Below are 15194 nucleotides of genomic sequence, written 5' to 3'. Positions count from 1 at the left end.
TTAAATATTAAGAACATAAGAATGGCTGTACTGGGTCAGACCAAAGGTCCATCTAGCCCAGTACCCTGTCTGCCAACAGTGGCCAGTGCCAGGTGCCACAGAGGGGGTGGACCGAAGACAATGATCAAGCGATTTGTCTCGTGCCATCCATCTTCAGCCTCTGACAAACAGAAGCCAGGGACACCATTTCTATCCCCTGGCTAATAGCCTTTTATGGACCTAACCTCCATGAAATTATCTAGCTTCTCTTTAAACTCTGTTATAGTCCTAGCCTTCACCGCCTCCTCTGGCAAGGAGTTCCACAGGTTGACTATGCGCTGTGTGAAGAAGAACTTTCTTTTATTAGTTTTAAACCTGCTACCCATTAATTTCATTCGGTGTCTTCTAGTTCTTATATTATGGGAACTAATAAATAACTTTTCTTTATTCACCCTCTTCACAACACTTATGATTTTATAGACCTCTATTATATCCCCCCTCAGTCTTCTCTTTTCTAAACTAAAAAGTCCTAGTCACTTTAGCCTCTCTTCATATGGGACTTTTCAGTGGTGGAGTCAATACAGAACTCTTCCCTTCGTTTTTTATAAGAGAAGAGTTCTGCATGGACTCCACCAGTAGCAAAAGTGGTTCCGATTAGATGAGACACAATACCTTCCATGTCTGTGCAAGCTATGATACAGTTTCCTGGATTCTGTGTCTTTGTTAACATATAAGTACAGTACCTCCCTGCTCTAGAAAAAAAAAAAAAGAAACATGACATAATGTTTTTTCATCTCCACTCTGTTTCTATGACTTCGTGCCTGATTGTATTCTGAATACAATATTAGAATGCAGTAATTATGAGAAAATATTGTTTCATTAAATCTGAAATGAATATGCACAATGTGTATTGGCTAATGGTACTTTTATGCTGTGTAGTTTGGGCCATTGTTAGACCATTCTTAGATTTTTGAAAACTCTTTGGGTATGTCTACACTACAGCGCTAATTCGAACTAACTTAGTTCGAATTAGTTAATTCGAACTAAGCTAATTCGAACTAACGCATCCAGACTAAAAAACTAGTTCGAATTAGCGTTTTGCTAATTCGAACTAGCATGTCCACATTAAGTGGACCCTGAACCAGGGTTAAGGATGGCCGGAAGCAGTGCCGGCAGGGCATCAGATGAGGACTTAGAACGTGCAGCTGCTGCCTCAGGCTAGCCGAGGGCTGTGCTTAAAGGGACCCGACCCCCATCCCGGACAGACAGTTCTCAGGGGTGCCCCACTTGCAAAGCAGTCCTGTCTTGGAGTGCCCTGAGTGCCCACACTGGGCACATCACAGCACTCGGCCATCAGACCGGCTGTACTTGCCGCAGGCTGCCATCTGAGGAGAGAGGGCAATTGGGGGGCTGCAGGAGAGCTTCCACCCCCAGAAGCCCGCAGAGCCAGCCCAGTCCTCCCCATCGGGGGCTCGTACCCCATTCCTCCCTCACCTCCTTCCACTTACCTTTCCCTAGCCCCCCTTCCTGATGTACAAAATAAAGAAAACGTGTGTTCAAAAATAGAATCTCTCTTTATTGAACAAAACTCGGAGAGACTGGGAAAAGGAGGTGGGAGAGGGGAGGGCAACTAAAATGATCAGAGGTTTGGAACAGGTCCCATATGAAGAGAGGCTAAAGAGACTGGGACTTTTCAGTTTAGAAAAGAGGAGACTGAGGGGGGATAGGATAGAGGTCTATAAAAGCATGAGTGGAGTGGAGGGGGTGCATAAAGAAAAGTTCTTCATTAGTTCCCATAATAGAAGGACTAGAGGACACCAAAGGAAAGGAATGGGTATCAGGCTTCAACCTAGTAACAGAAAGTTGTTCTTCACAAAGCAAAGAGTCAACCTGTGGAACTCCTTGCTGCAGGAGGCTGTGAAGGCTACAACTAGAACAGAGTTTAAAGAGAAGTGAGATCAAGTCATGGAGGTTGGGTCCATGGAGTGGTATTAGCCAGGGGGTAGAAGTGGTGTCCCTGCCCAAAGTTTGTGGAAGGCTGGAGAGGGATGGCACGAGACAAATGGCTTGGTCACTGTCTTCGGTCCATCCCCTCCAGGGTCCCTAGGGTTGGCCGCTGTCGGCAGACAGGGTACTGGGCTAGATGGACCTTTGGTCTGACCCAATACGGCCATTGTAAGCTCAGGGCTCAGGGTCGGGGGGTCTCAGTGGACCACCTTGATTTTCATGCACACCTGCTCCTGGGTGGCCAGGCTGGCAGCTCTCCTGCCCTAGACGGCCACTTTCCTGTGCCTAGTGTGGAGGTCGTGGACGAGGTCCACGATGTCCGCACTAGCCCAGGTGGGTGCCCGCCTCTTGCGGTCCCGGGCAAGCTTCCGGGAGCCGCCAGCCTGGTCCCGGGAAGAGGGGGAGGGCTGGGGGGCATCGGGTGGCTGGCTCGAGCTGTGCCAGGTGCAGGGTCTGCTGGCTGGGTGCTGGCAGGCTTGCACCTGGCACGGGCACCATAGCCAGCCCGTGCCCCTTTAAGGGCTCCGGGGCCGGGAGGGGGGCAATAGAGTTTCCCTGGTGTTGGCCAGAGTGGCCACCAGGGAAAGCTGGGGAGGGCTAGCCTCCCACTAGTTTGAATTAAGGGGCTACACACCCCTTAATTCGAACTAGTAAGTTCAAACTAGGCTTAGTTCTCGTACAATGAGGTTTACCTAGTTCGAACTAAGCGCTCCGCTAGTTCGAATTAAGTTTGAACTAGCGGAGCGCTATTGTAGCACCTATCAAAGTTAATTCAAACTAATGTCCGTTAGTTCGAATTAACTTTGTAGTGTAGACATACCCTAATATAGTTGTAACTATCACAGTTGAGCTGAATTTCCAATGTGTGGCTGCTTTTGCTTATTGAGTTACTTCAGTAGATGCTCTGGCACATAATATTTTAGGCTATGATTATTCATGCTACAAAAATTGTCCTCAATAGCACAGATGTGTAGAAGTTGTACAGCTGTTTTAACCTCCTAGAATACACAGAAAATCCCTGTTTGAATCTCCTTTCCACTAAAAATTAACTGTTCTTTAAATCTCATTCTTAAAAAGAGAATGTAAATTGTGTAACTCAGTTTTCTATTTAGTTCCTTAAACCCTGCAGCATAACTGCTCTTTTTGCTTCTGTGTGGTTTACCACACAGTGTACCCACAGGGATTCTGCTATAAACCCGCTAAAATGAAAAAAGATTTTAATCTTTAAACATTCAGTAAAGATCTGGCAGCACGGTTAATATTTGTCAGTAAATTTTTAATGTCTCAAATTCTCTGTTCAGCATTGTTTGGCTGGTGTCTTGTTCATCCCACCAAAATTAATTTGAGAGTGAATTCAGGGTTTGTGCCAGTGAAGCATATTTTATACCAGAAAGATGAGCATCATGTAATCTGGGTACTGTGCAAGCTTTGCCTCAAACTCTGCCAAAACACATTAGGCCTTGCCTCTTGTTACCTGTTACTCCAGGCCTGAGCAGAGAGTGCAAAATTGTATAGTGGTTTTGTGAGATGAATTCATAGAAACTAGAAGCACAGTGGTAGTCTCAACACCAACCTGTCTAATCCTCACTTGGTATCTGAAGTAGGTATACGTGGACCATGTGTACTGCTTATTTTTAAAAAGTACTTAGGTTTAAACTGGATAGTGTTGAGTTTAAACTAAGAAATACCGCAAAATACCTCCTGAATTTCATATTAGGCTTGTCAGGTGTTTTTTTTTTTTTTTTAAGCAATAGAAACTGAAATTAGCAAACTATTCCATAGTGCTCTGTCACCTCTTGTCAGTTCCACACGGTGGAGCAGGGCAGAGCTGACTTGGAGGCTCATCGAACTCTGAAATGATGTGACCAATACATGCTGAAAAATAAACATCATGGCATCTGAAATATCTGCTTCTCCATGTCTGTGTCACATTGTTTTGTCATGTAGAATTGACAGGAGAGAGAGCCCTCTGAATCCATTAAAGGGGGAATGGTCTTATTTTTCTTAAGTGAGTCTTGAGTAAAACAAATCTAGGTGTTTTCTTGCTTGGTTTAAGGTTAAATTAGCAGTTATATTAAAATTATCAATGGATTTATGTTCATTTTTAACTGGAGTGTTGCAGTTTGCTAATAAGTCTTGCGCAGCAGGATTTGAGCTTAGAGGAGTGGGCTTCTCTGGAGCCTGAGCCATGAAATGTCTTAGTTATACATCATTAGTATGTGACACTGGCCCTACAGTTGCCCTTTTCTCCACTAGTTGCAAATACAGATTTTGTAGCTTTTGCCATTTAATAAGGGATGTGGAAAGCAGACAACCATAACACGATTCTTGTGGACTGGGTTCTATAACTAATACTGGGCTGTTACAGTTAATGCGATTTGTATTGGGCTGTGACTAATGGAATAAATTAGGACAGCAGCAGATGGTTCTCCCTGGGGGAGCTTTACAACAAGAGTGAACTGGGTCACTCGACAATCTGCATGGCCTTTCACCTCCAAACAGCATTGCAGGAGAGGGCGCAGAGGAAGAATCTACCAAGGTTGCACTACCAGCGATGTTGTTAATCAAGTACAGTACAGCTGTATGGCATACATCTACTGGAAAAAGCTGGCTGTGCTTGCATGCTTAGAGCTGAAGTATTACGCCTCAATATGTCACCCTTGAAAACTAAATTATCTAGTTAGGAATACTGTAATTAAGATTCATTAATTGATGTAATCTAGGATTAAATTAGAGCTCCACTAGTCTTTTGAAAACTGGTTTTTAATATTGATCTATTTCAGTGTCACATTAGAAATGTGATTGGAATAGACTGTGGGAGCTACTGTTGATTTTCTGTATTCAAAGCTGACAACCAGGTTTCTTTACATCAGTGCGTAGAGCCATTGTAGATCATTACAGAGTCTTGAATGGATCACATTGGTTTAATGGCTCGGGAGCCAAATATGACTCAGTAGGGCACCAAATGTAGCTCTTTTGGCATATTTGGCTGCCTTGTGTTCCAGAGCTGGAGCCGGGCTGCAGGGTGTAGCGTCCGCACCATGACCCTGGCTCTGCTGTGTGGCCCTGCCGTGGGAGCAGCCATACAGCCATCACATGGCCCACCCTGCCCACAGCTCCAGTCCTGGGGAAGAGCTGAAGCTGGGGTGGGGCTGCATGGTGGAACCGGGGCCATGGTATGGCGCTGCACACCGTGTCCCAGCGCTAGCTCCAGCTCACGAGGCAGCCAGAAATGCCAAAAGAGCCATATTTGGTGTAGGGATGTAATAGTAGAGTTGATTAACCAATTAACTGATAAGCAAAAGCTTATTGGTTAATGCTGTAGACTACATGCATTTCTCCCCAACACACCAGTACATTTTTAGCAGGCTGACCAGCAGCCTGACTCAGTCCTGACTGCGCCAGGTCCAGGACCTACCCCTGCTGTGGCTCTGCGCTTCAAATGTGTTGGGACCTGGGCAGGCAGGCAGACCAGCTCAGTCCTGGCTTGCGCTGAGTGTAGGACCTACCCCCGCTGTGGTTCTGCATTTGAAGTGTATTAGGAGCCAGACAGGCAGGCAGCCAAGTTCAGTTCCAGCTTGCACTGAGTCCGGGAGGGGAGGCCCACCCCCTGGACAGGGGCTGCTGCTACCCTGTGCACAGAGGCAGCAGTGCAGGGTGACAGGCAGCCGGTCTGCAAGGGGAACCGGTTTTTAAACTGGCTCCTCTCGCGGACCAGCTCCTGCCTGGCACTCCACGCTGCTGCGTGGAGAGGCAAGGGGCTTCTCAGGAGTGGGGCCAAAGTGCAGTCTGCCGGCCCCACCCCCAGTGGCTATAAAACAGTCAAGTAACCAATAAGAATTCATGAGGTTAATCAACTGTTCAGTTAACCGATATTTAACATCCCTAATTTGCTGCCCTACTAAGCCATGTTTGGTTCCCAAGCCATACATTGCCCTATATATTACTTGATATAGTATACCGTGACTGTAGTTGGAGATTTCCGTTTGGACGATAGTGGTGAATGTTGAGTTTTGTGGGAGGAGTTACAGTACTTTGAAATCCTTGAATGGAAGCCATTTCAGAAGGACCAAGCACTACCCCAAATGTTAAGCAACACTCTGTTCTATTTTGTTCTGTTTTATACAGATTCTTGTCCTGCCCTGATTGCTGTTCTATCTAAGCCCTTCCAGTAGTGCATGAACTTGATGTGATATTCTAAGGGAAGCCAATTTAGAGAGCAGAGAACAGCTCTGGTGTGCTCGTTTTAGCTTGTGTCACAGAGGAGGTGAGGTGCACTTCAGCATTTTCATGTGAACTAGTTGGGTTAACTAAGAGCTGCAAGTTTGATGCCCAAGTATATTGCATTGCTGATGTCCAGACGGGGAGGTGACGAAGGTATATAGAACGGAGTCCACACAGCTTTTTGGCAGGATGTGATTTTTGTCTCTTAGTTATGTGTCAAGCCAAGTTTATGGTGTTATCTCTTTTGGCAGTTAAGAGAGTCACCTGCCCAAGATGATACACAGTCAGGACTAAGAGACCCAGAAAGGCGTACACAATTCTGAATTACAGCTCGTCTGATTTTGCCCCACTTCCTACTATGTCTGTGCACTTGAAAGTTTCATAGGCAGAATAAATATAGATAAGGGTGGTCATTTTTATCACCTGTCTTTTTAGCAGGTAGTGATTTTCCTTTCATCTCAGTTTGCGGTTTAACTGAGTGCAAACATTGCTGATATGAACAATCTTTGAATATTTAACTTATCTTCAGATAAGACTTCTCTCAGTTATTATAGTACCTTTGGAGGGCTGGTTTCATGCAGTGGTCACACCTGTTGCCCAGGCTTTCCATGAACTATGTACTCTTCTCTGGCGAAAGTGTGCAAGTTTGTCTTGATAAATATTGTGTGGTAATTGCTCCACATGCTAGTATGGGAAGCTCTGACTATTGTGCTAGTTACTAGCAAGATTGCTATACATTTGAGCACACTAATCAGTCCAACAGCCACATCAGCCTTTTACATTAGCCTTTTACATTGTTTATCCAGAATCAGTTTAATATTCATATTAAAGAGCGTGTTATAACGAACAGGGCTCTATCAGTAAAAACAAAAGGAACCAACCTGGTCTCAAGCAGTAAGCTTGAGGGCTTGAGTCTCCATCCAGGAGAGATTCATATGCTACCCAGTTGATTAGCAGAACTTCCACAGCCATCAGTACCTGTTTCTAATGGTGGTGCACGTGCCTTGGTGTACATAACAAAATTGATTGTGCACATGGATGGAAAAAATTAGAGAGAACACAGGTCTCAAGGCATCTGTGAATTACTCACTAAGCTTAAACACATTTTTTAAATAACTTTGCATTGCTTGGTTCTGCTTTATTGCTCTAGTGATACGAGAGGGAAGTTTGTTTATTTGGCAAGGCTGTGTTGTGTGTGTTTCATGTAGCTTGCAGGCAGTCTGATTAGAGAAATTAAACAAAGTTCAGCTACTTCATAATTTCCCCATTAAGTTTAGGCATGTCTTATTCCGGGGGTGTGGGTGGAGATGATGTGCTCCTCCTTGGGATGATGCCTTGCATTGCTTTATAGCCATTTACCTTTTGTGAGAGCAATTTTTCTCCACCTAAAAAATGATTGATGTGATGCAGGACCTCTTAAAGAGGATTGTGGAGATGGAGACCCTTGAGGCTCTGTAGGCAGGAATACTGAGCACTCCCTAGAAGGGAAGGAAGCTTATGTCAGTTTGTGTTGGGGACACCCATTCTCCAGAGGACTAATTCTTATCTAAATTGTCACTTTTGTATCTTCTTCATTAACCTGATCAGATTTTGCTTCCAGTTTACAGCAGAATCAATAAGGACCACGTCTGTATCTTCCTGAAATTCAGAAATCCTTTATATCCAGAGTGTCAGAATATGTTGTTTTCAGGTTCACATACCTTTTATGTTTGGATTTCATATTTTTTATAGGAGTCTAGTCTTATTACATTAAATTCATTTAAAATTTCCACTACTGTGATAGTTAAAATGGCTTAAAACATTGAACTAGAAACCTGCATGACCTCAGATGCATTAAATTCAGATTGTCCTGAAACTCATAAGCAGAGACTTTCCTTTTTCATTTCATTCATTTAGTATTCCTGCATGCACCCATGAATATAAGCAAGAAGTGTGAAGTGGTTCCTGCCAGTTGGAGGCCTGCAGTCACAGCACTGTCACTGCAAATAATGGCTTTGCAGCCAATGCATTAAGACAGTTTTCAAAAGCCATCAACTACTACCTGGCTAAACTTGTCATGCTGACTTTTTTATTTTTATTAAAACAAAATGTTGTTATTAATCACTAACAGACAACAGAGGTTACAGTGGGAATTCTGAACACATGAAAATGTGATATTAATTAAACTTAAGATATTTCTTAGTAGCCAAACATATCCATGTTTAGTCTCATCACAGAGGGAATATCTTTTTGGAACTTTTAGGAAAATTCTCTACATTTTGTTAAGCAAGGAAGGGTGGAGAATAACTGAAACTTATGGCAGGGAAAGTGCAAGATTTATTTGTGCACACTTTTGTTGCTGAATTTTAAAACAACATATTTCTGGCAGTGTAACAGATTTCTGGCAGACTAACAGATTTATTTGGGCATAAGTTTTCATGGGCAAAGACCCACTGTGTCAGATGCAAGTGGATCTTTGCCCACAAAATCTTATTCCCAAAAAACTCTGTTAGGTTATGTCTACACTGCATTCCTCTTTTGAGAGAGGGAATGCAAATGCAGACAAACGGAATTGCAAATGAAGTGTGGATTTGAATTTCCCACGCGTCATCTGCATAATCGCGGCCAGCCGCTTTTTCAAAATACCCTATTTTGAGATTAGAAAACACTGTTTAGATGCCGGTATTTTGAGAAAAACCCCTTCTATGAAATAACCCTTAAGCCTCATTTTATAAGGAGTAAGGATTATTTCGAAAGAAGGGTTTTTTCTCAAAATAACCGCGTCTAAACAGTGTTTTTTTTATCTCAAAATAGGATATTTCAAAAAAGCAGCTGGCCGCGATTATGCAGATGAAGCGCGGGATATTCAAATCCACTCTTCATTTGCAATTCCGTTTGTCTGCATTTGCATTCCTCTCTTGAAAGAGGAATGCAGTATAAACATACCCTTAGTCTTTAAGGTGCCACAGGATTCCTGCTGGTTTTTATGAATACAGACCAACATGGCTACTCCTCTAATCATTGTTTTATGAGCTAAATTTTTATGCTGTTGCAAGACTTGCATGTTGTGTTGAGTGGAGCCTTTTTCTTGCCTATCTGGTCAGCTACACAGCCTCAAAAGGGTGTATACAGGGGTGCCAAAAGACTGGCTGGGCTCCTGGGCAGGACGGGGTGGAGGAGGCTCTACAGTTTCAGAAGGGGCAGAGCTGTGTCACGTGGCTCATGCTTTGCTGTACACTCCCCGCTCTGGCAGCCCTCAGAGCGGCCCAGAGTGCAACGACTCCAGCAGCAATTTAAAGGGCCCGCGGCTGCTGCTGCTGCTGCTACCACAGAGGTGGCAGTGCTGGAGCTTTGGATCCTTTTCAGTCAGCAGAACCCAAGGCAACTGCCTCCCCCCACCCACCCCCATCAGTAGGATTTTGAGTTGCAAAATCAAACCGAAGAGCTCTGGATTTTTGTACACGGTAATTAAAGAAGAACAGGAACAAATCTAATGTGCAATAGCAAATTAAAGTTGATGTTCTTATTGTTCATTATTTCAGTCACATTGCGTCTACGGTATATTTTCTGTTCATTAACTATGCCTTATGTATGCAGTGTAACTTGGTAAGTGCTTCGTAGGATGGGGTAGAGTACTACGTGTAAGTGAGAGCATGAGACTGGGACTCAGGACTCTGGCTCACAGGCATTGGGCAACTAACTGAACTTCTGTCTCTTCGGGCAAGTCTACACTACAGCGCACCATAGTTCAGCTGCACCTCCTGCCGGCATAATTGCTCTTGCTGATAGTCTCCATCTGTCCTCTCCTCCCCAAATGACATGTGTTGCGCCCTGCACACTGGGGCTTTCTCACACTCCTGAGCAAAGGAAGTATTGAATTAGGCTGTAGTGTAGACCTCCCTTAGTTTTCCTATTTGTAAATTGGAGATAATACACACTGCATGAAGGCCGGGGAAGGCTTATTTAATATTGGTAAAGAGTTTTGATACTGTTGCTATAGAAATGCAAAGTATCTCTTTAATGGTGTGCTTGATGGGTAAAACTAGAAAGGACAAAGTACTGTAGGAAGTGGGGCTGAAGTAGCTCTAAGGATGAACTAAAAAGGGATTAATGGGCGTCATCGTTTTCTAATTTCTGAATTTTATTGTGTGTCACCCAAGTGCTGTCCACCATTTTTCTGCAAAGTGTCATCCTAAGAAATGTTGTTACTTTGAAACAACAATTACATATTTAATCTCTTTTGATCAACAAGTCGGTATTAAAGCAACATGGAAATGTAATTTTTATACAGGGGGAAAGAGGAATTTGTAGTCCTATTGTGGGTGGAGGAAGGATGCCTGTTCTGTCTACATGGTGTATATTACTTTTAAGTATTAAGGTGGCTGCCAGCAAACATCGCACATGATTATTTTAATTATGACCTTTTGTTATAAAATGCAATTGAGACCATGTAAATTGCAGTGAAGTTTCAAACTGCTGAGCAAAGTGAGATTGGTTGTTCCGGCTTGGAGATTTACACAAATCAGAACATGAATTGTTTCACTGCCCCCCTGCGTCCCCCTTTCTAATCAGTCATTTTCAGCGTTCTCTCTAAGCTGGTGATTAATCAGCCCCCGCCTAGTCAGAGGCTCAGGGCTCCCTGCTTGGAGCTGACTGACTGGACAGGGCTGATTAATCACCTGTGAAGCTGTGCTTCTGGGGTGCAGGTTAGAGGGAACACTAGTCATTTTTGTTTTATACGTAATGAAGCATACTGTTTTGCTGTTTCCGCACATGAATTCCTTCAGTTCCTCTGTACTGAAAGATACATGGGAGTTGTGTTATGCTGGGTAAGCTGCACTTAAACAGAATTGTATACATTGTTTCTGTAGAATTTTCTGGTTTGAGATTATTAGCTTTACTCCCCATTAAATGCACACCACTCAGTTCCCTCTTCTTTGGTTCTGATTATGTTGCAGAGAGACTGAAATTTCCTTAACCTATCAGGGCCACCACTCCTTTTACCAAAAAAAAGTCGCAGTTTTAAGCACAGTCTAAGCTTGGGCTGCAGACAAGAATTTGAGACAGTCTAATCTCTGTCTTCCATATGATATTGCTAGGCTACCAAATACGAACCCTTCTGGAATAGATACTCTCAATTTAAGGGGACGTATTGACCAGCCTCTAATGTGGATTGAATCACCTCTCAGTGGAGAAAGGCAGGTACTTCAGAAGAGCAGAGTTTTCTGTCCCACACAAGATCAGTTGAAAAATAATAAAATGGTTTCTCTTCTTTCTAGTACTTCATACATCATAATTCTTCACATATTAGAAAAAAAGCTAATTTGTAACACCTCACCATGAAAATATTGCTGTATGTTGGAGCCCAAACTGTCTTCACCTACTTCTGTTTTATAAAAGACTTGTACTATTGTTAAAGTGGGAATTTTTTAAAAATCAAAACATTTTGCATCAATTAATACCTGATACTGAGATTTATGTTGATGGATTGAGTGTTGTTAATTATTCCTACATTTTTTAAATCGTTCTGCAGTGCCCAGCACCTTTCAATTTAAAGACATGGCACCATGGATCAAAGCCTGTGATCAAACTCTTAAGAATTTCTCTTTAATGCCTTCAGAGCCGTTTGGGGTACATATGTATTGTACTGGGAGACTCTGCTCTGGGGGTTTTAAGATACCTTACAGGATTCAGACTTAAGAGGCATGCCATTTCCTCTTGTTACATGCTGACATTTCCCTCTTTTAAATAAATGTGTGCAAAACATCAGGAACAATTAAAGTCTATAATGAAATCCAAATAAAGCTTTATAATACTTTTTCTCTGTATGAATTCTTTTCCTGTCCCAAAGAACACAATCTTTATTAGTGGAAAAGTTCGTGAATATTGATTAAAAGAATAGCTTAATTAAATGAACTGGGGACAGCTTATAGTGATTTATGTAGCTTGAAATTAGACTAATTACTGTTAAAATATTCATACTTTATAAAGCAGTCCATGCATCTAGCACTGGTAATGATCTTACTGACTTTTTTCTAATATTTCACTTTTCTTCGTGGTATTGTCCCCCGTGTACTGTTGATTATATTATTGTGCAATATGATTTGCTTTGTAGATCTCAGAGTTAGACGGGATAGTAAGATAAATGGGCAATAATTGCTTAAGTAGCAAGTTTCTAACTAAACAGAATCTGGTTGGGCTTTCGATGAGACAGATGTGTTGCCATAGCAGGCACAAGGTAGTAGGTGCTTAGTATACATGTATGTAGAAAAGCTCTCTGGCCTAAATAGCTTACAGTCAAACCAGACAGCAGGTGGTAGAACAGCAAACTCCTGTTAAACCCACATATCTTTTCAGGGTTTTTTTAAATGTTCTTGTCACACAGCCCTAGTTAGAGCTCCCCAAGTTAAGGTGCTATGTGTGAGCCCCACCCTTGGTTAGTATGCGCTTAAGCTTCCCTTGGTCTCAGCTGGCTACAACATGGTCTCGTCCCTTAGCCTCACTGGCACATTTCCTGAGTACAGAAGTGGGACTCTGGTGCCCATGCCCCCAGGACTAGTGCTAATCTCTTAGACTTCCCAGTTGCTGAAGTCTTTCCCCAGAGCTCCTTCCTTGTGGGCACTCAAGTTCTATAGTTCACCTCTTTGGGGAGGGCATGGGAAAGTGAAAGTTAACGACACACAAGCTTTGTAAAGGTTAAAAGAAGTCACCTTCACTTTGGATAGCATAAGAAGTGGGTCTTTGCCCACGAACGCTTATGCCCAAATACATCTCTCAGTTTTTAAGGTGCTACCGGACTCCTTATTTTTTTCAATAAACATATAGATCTAGACAAAACAAAAAATATGTATCTTCATTTCCCTGCTTCAGATTCTCACCACTTGTGAGCTTTCTTTAGGCTTAGGTCAGAGTCCTCTAAGGAATCCAGAATCCTACTTCCTACATGAGGCTTCTCCTCCAAATGGTGCAATTTCTCTCTGGTGCAGTCTATTTCCTTCTTTCTGGGCTGGTCCCCCGATAAAGACCCCTCTGCGACAAAACCCTGCCCTTCTGCTCATCTCTGCTACCCAAGGTTACTTGTGTCTCACGAGTTTTCCTCAAGTATGTCAGGTTCGGTGGCTTTTAAAACCCAACAGTAACATCTGCTTTTTCTTTTGTGCTTCTGTAAAAGTTATAGCTCTAATCTCAGTCATATAGCCACATGTGATCAGCCTAGTTTCCCCTCTCTTCATCATCTCATTGGTACTGACATGGTCTCACGTGAATGGAAGACATCAGGGGTTGACAACCCACCATTGCCCTTGGTCTGGGGAATGGGTGACAACATGTGGTTGACTCCACTTGCTTTGAGGCATTTCAATGAGCAATTTCATAACCTCAGCCAGAAGTCATAAGTCATACATAGATGCCTTAAATCACCAAAATTCTGCTGTCTGTTTTAACACCTCTTTGAGTGTAGGCCTTTTGAAAGATATGTGTTTTGAGGAACAAGATCTGGAGGGAGCAGACATGAAGGGGCAAGTTAATTACAGGCAGTCCCCGAGTTACGCAGATCCGACTTATGTCGGATCCGCACTTACGAACGGGGCTTTTCTTGCCCCGGAGGATGCGGGTGGCGGGAGCGCCCAGATGCGCTGAGGTCCCGCCGCCCTCGTCCTCCGGGGGGGGAGGGCCCAGCAGACCAGGGAGACGCGGAGCAAAGCCACGGAGGACCCGGGCAGCGGGACCGCGGCGTGTCTCGGTCCCGCCGCCCGCGTCTGCATGGTCTGCTGGGGGGAGGAGGGGTGCAGCTAGTGCGCCCCCCCTCCCCCCCCAGCAGACCAGGCTTTTCTCGGGACGCCTGTGGTAGAGCAGCTGGGGTGCTGCTGGGTTGGTCCAGTAGCACCGCTCCTCGGCGCTACTGGACCAACCCGGCAGCACCCCAGCTGCTCTGCCCCAGGCGTCCCCAAGTCAGCTGCTGCTGAAACTGACCAGCGGCTGACTACAGGAAGCCCAGGGCAGAGTTGCTCTGCCCTGGGCTTCCTGGAATCAGCCGCTGATTAGTTTCAGCAGCAGCTGACTTGGGGACACCTGGGGTAGAGCACCTGGGGTGCTGCCAGGTTGGTCCCCACAGCACTGAGGTGCGGCGCTGCGGAGACCTACCCGGCAGCGCCCCAGCTGCTCTGTCCCAGGCGTCCAGATTCAGCTGCTGTTGAAACTGATCAGCAGCTGATTCCAGGAAGCCCGGAGCAGAGAAACTCTGCCTCCGGCTTCCTGTTGTCAGCCGCTGGTCAGTTTCAGCAGCGGCTGAATCTGGATGCCAGTTCCGACTTAAGTACAAATTCGACTTAAGGACAAACCTACAGTCCCTATCTTGTATGTAACCTGGGGACTGCCTGTATTGAACAATAATCCTAGAAATCCAGTTGACATTGAAAAATGTAGAATTTGTGTTTATATGGAAAATCTCCAGTTTTTCCGTTTTATTAAAAAATAAAAACATATACAGTGGAACCCAATTATTTGATCCCTTTAGGACCAGATCAAATAATCAGGAGATTGGGTAGGGCTCCAGCTATCAGTCCTGGGCAGCAAGCTCAGGCTATAAGCTTAACATTGTAAATATATCAGTAAAACATTGGTTTCAACTGATACTTCTATATATTGTGGCTAGGGAAAGTAAAGTTCAGCATTTCATTTGAGTCAAAACATGGATTTTTGTGTTTATCAGAATTTTTTTTTTTTTTTTTATTAGGGTCCCTGGTCATGAAGCTTAGGCAAAGAAACTGTGGTTATGGGGAATAAAAGACTACCTCCGAATTCTAGGCAGAGAAATAATGAGAGGCTTTATTATGAATGTTTAATGCCTTTAACACTGTTTGTAGAATTGCTAGAACTTAGTGAGAGAATATTTTTACAGAGCATAAATGACTTTCTACTTTCAGATTCGGATAACGTGATAAAATTAGACTGTGATAGTGTTTTCATCACCTGCAAATTGGAAATAAACTCCTACTGACTTTCCA

General features: G+C 43.7%; 1 protein-coding gene across 4 annotated transcripts in view; it reads left to right on the top strand.

The window, feature by feature from the left end:
• The window catches only part of SMARCC1 (SWI/SNF related BAF chromatin remodeling complex subunit C1), a 139479-nt gene that overhangs the window by 71906 nt on the left and 52379 nt on the right, over positions 1-15194 (top strand). The gene's annotated exons all lie outside the window — the stretch shown is intronic.

This window comes from Pelodiscus sinensis, chromosome 2, assembly GCF_052426305.1.
Source record: "Pelodiscus sinensis isolate ZL-2025 chromosome 2, ASM5242630v1, whole genome shotgun sequence".
Classification (NCBI taxonomy): Eukaryota; Metazoa; Chordata; order Testudines; family Trionychidae; genus Pelodiscus; species Pelodiscus sinensis.
The sequence above is the reverse complement of the archived record's forward strand: the minus strand, read 5'-3'. Positions and strand labels throughout refer to the sequence as shown.